Source organism: Onychostoma macrolepis, chromosome 10 (assembly GCF_012432095.1).
Source record: "Onychostoma macrolepis isolate SWU-2019 chromosome 10, ASM1243209v1, whole genome shotgun sequence".
In the NCBI taxonomy this organism is placed as follows: domain Eukaryota; kingdom Metazoa; phylum Chordata; class Actinopteri; order Cypriniformes; family Cyprinidae; genus Onychostoma; species Onychostoma macrolepis.
The window spans coordinates 11,759,448-11,762,969 of record NC_081164.1 but is presented as its reverse complement, the minus strand read 5'-3'; positions in this window follow the sequence as shown (position 1 = coordinate 11,762,969).

Here is a 3,522-nt window from a genome sequence, read left to right as displayed (position 1 = left end):
TTCACCACTAGACGTCTAGTAGCCTTTCACGGGAAAAAAAACTAGACATATAATAGCCTAGTATACCTATAATAAAAATTGGCTCCTTCATGGGCACTGCCATGTTTGTAATCACATGACCAATAATAATAATAATTACTTTATATAGTGTTTTCAGTCAGTCTTTAAGGCACTTAAAGTATAGAAGTCAACAATAAGTAAATAAATAATTTTAAATCCTACCAGTGACTAGGCTTGACAACATAATGTATAGGCTATAAAAATAGACAACGAATTCTCAATAATTATCTCAAAATTGATTGTAATTTATCTCAGGCATGGGTTAATATAGAAATGTCATTTTACATTGAGATGAAAATGTTTCCGAGTAAATCGAGACACTGACACCTTCTGAATATAATTTGTTTTGGCTCAACAGCAAAATGAAGCTGCAGATTTATCATCAGGAATTTATCATATTGCCAAGCTGCCTGTTAGAACAGATGAACGTTTTGGACAGCCTAGTCTGTAAACCGGTGAGGCACCTGTGCCATTTATTCACGTGTACACTTCACCATCAAAGCAGTACAAACGAAATGTGTCCAGACACTGAGATGATTTTTGTCTCTCTTGTTGAAACCTGTGAAACTGAGTCATTGATCTGGGTTTGAAGCATTAGGTGTGAAGAAGCCAACTCTAAAACTTCACATTCCTGCAATTTGTCAGATTAACAGGTTTAAACATCACAGAGCAAGACAAATCAAACTGTGGCAACAGCCAAAGACATTTCTCTGAGAATTTCATGTCATCTCAGAGATCTGAAGGACATACAAAGATATGGAGCCATAAAGCAAATTTCACATAATTCCTCAGCAGCTATTGCAAAATGTTCACCACCTGTCATATTCAAACTCCTCTGAGAATATGCAGGTCTTCAGCCCAAACTGAAAATCTGCTCCTGTTTTCCTTTTTCCTTTTCATTTTTTATCTTTCCCTTTCACAGTTGTTTGAATAACAGTCATGATGTAGAAGATCCTTCATGGTGAAGGCAATCCCAGAATATTCCTGCCATGAAAAAAACTTTTTATCTCACAATTGAGACTTTTCTCACAATTCTGAATCGAGATAAAAAACTGAATTGCAAGATGCAAAATTGTGAGATATAGGAATTGTCAAATGAAAAGTCGCAATTTCCTTTCTTATTTTTAATGGTGCGGAAAAAAAAAATCTGAATTGCGAGATGTAAACTTGGAATTGCAAGGGAAAAAAATACAGAGTTTATATTTCGCAATACTTTTATTTTTTTCTCCCCCCACAATTGCAAGTTAATGTCAATAAAAATATCTGAATCAGAAAAAGTCACAATTAAGCTTTTTTTTAGTCCTGTGGTGGACATTGGCTTCCACACATTCAATGTATTGATAAAAAATAAATTAATAATAAATAAATAAGCAATTAAAAAATAAACAATTAATAAATTAAATTTAAAAAATGTATTTTATTTTCATTAAAATGTATATGCTTGTTTGATTATTGCACAATTTAAGTTAGCAACATACTAAAAACAAGCTTCTAAAATCAACTGGCTTATAGCAGCAAACAAATCATAAATAATTCAACTTAAAAAAAAAAGCCATTCAAAAGAACAAACCTTGCTTTTTTCAGTTTAGAAATAGTAAGTTCACTGTAAAATAAATTCTGTCGTTTTTACAAAATAATTGTGGCAGCTGTGGTTGCCAGAATAATTTTGTAAAAAATACAGAAAAACTGTAAACACATTTATGGTCAAAAACTGTAAATTTGACAGTATAAAACTGTAATTTACAAGAAAATTTGAATGTAAACCAGTAAGTTCAATAACGCACACTGCTATTAAAATCTGTTTTGTACCTTTAACATACCGACAACCACCATAATAATACAGGTGATTAAAAGAAAAGCCACATGAAGAATCAATGCTCATCACAAGTAGCATCGCCACAAGTAGAAGTATATACTAATATATAGAAGGTGCACCGAGTCATTCATGCAAACACAAAACACCATCATGGTAACACACATGATACTTAAATAATGCAATTAACTTTCATTAAACAACAGAAGATGTAACATAAAGCCCAAATGTACATAACTGATAACAAAAACTATTAAAAAATCATGATTATTTAAACAAAATACTTTCAAATGTGGAGTATCACGCAGGGAATTCTGGGAATATCAGTTTACAGTTTTTGACTGTAAATTATACATTTATTTGTTCTTTTTTACTTCTAAAAACTGTACAATTAACAGCATGTTACTGTAAAATTACATGAAATGACTGGCTAGATCTTTTACAGTTTTTCCCTGTATATAGTACGGGAACTTACTGTTAACCTATTAACAGTTTTTTTTTTCAGTAGTGTTTTTACAAAATTTTACAGTTAAAATTACAATTATTTTTTACAGTGTTGTTTTTTCTACAAGTGATGCTGGAGACACTCTATCCTGTTTCAACCTTTCCCCTGGCTATAATTGTTTAGGATAATGCAGAGTGAATAAATCATATAATGTCTACTGTGCTACACCCTGTAGATTCCTTGCATGGGGAAAAATATGTCAGTGAGAGGTAGGATGATGGGGAAACAAACAAACAGCTGAATTAGCTTTTAGATGTTCATGCTTCTATATGAGCCCCATGTGTGAAAGCTGGGTATACACTGCTACCTCCAGGCAATAACACAAATATCTTGGTATTCACACATCTCAGTATAAATACTCACAAGCCTATACATAAAGGAAAAAAAAACAGGGGAATCAAAATGAGAACAGAAAACAAATCCAATATCACCTTCTTGATTCCAATCTTTCTAAACAGATACCATGATTTTCAGTGTATTTTGACCTTAGGTTCTCCATTTAGATCATTAAAGCATGTGAGCAGATAATGACACAGTGAATTATTATAAATTGGGATAATCTTGCAGAATGTCAGTATTGATTTACTGGGCCAGACACAATGAATTAAATGTCTCCTGTTCTTTGTTAGTGCAGGTAGGAGAGTTTGTGTATAGCCTACTTGTGGAGAAATGGAAGAAAAGCTTTATCAGGCCTCTATATTCATGGCAGATGTTTAAAACCGTATTAGTGTTTGCCACAAAGAGACATGGCTAATTAAAATTGATTGGATTTTACCCTTAGAGAGGCCATGGCCAGACACTGCTTGTCCCAGTGATCAACGTTCTTGGACCCTACTAGTATTTATACAGACAGCAAGACAGCAAACCTCCTTTTAATAGTGCAATTAGAAAAATAGACAATATTGTTCTAGCACATGCACATTGTTACTCACCATTTTCTTTTATGCAGTGCTTCTTGTTTCAAAATCATTTCAGTGTCTTTTTAAAGGGGCACATAAAGTATAAAAAGTATAAAAGTATACAATTACCAAAGTACAAAATAAACACTTAATTCACATGACACTGCTTCAAATTGGGAACCAGCATAAAAAGATAATTATAGGAAGCAAAAAAATTACTCAGTTAATAACTGTTTTTATAAATA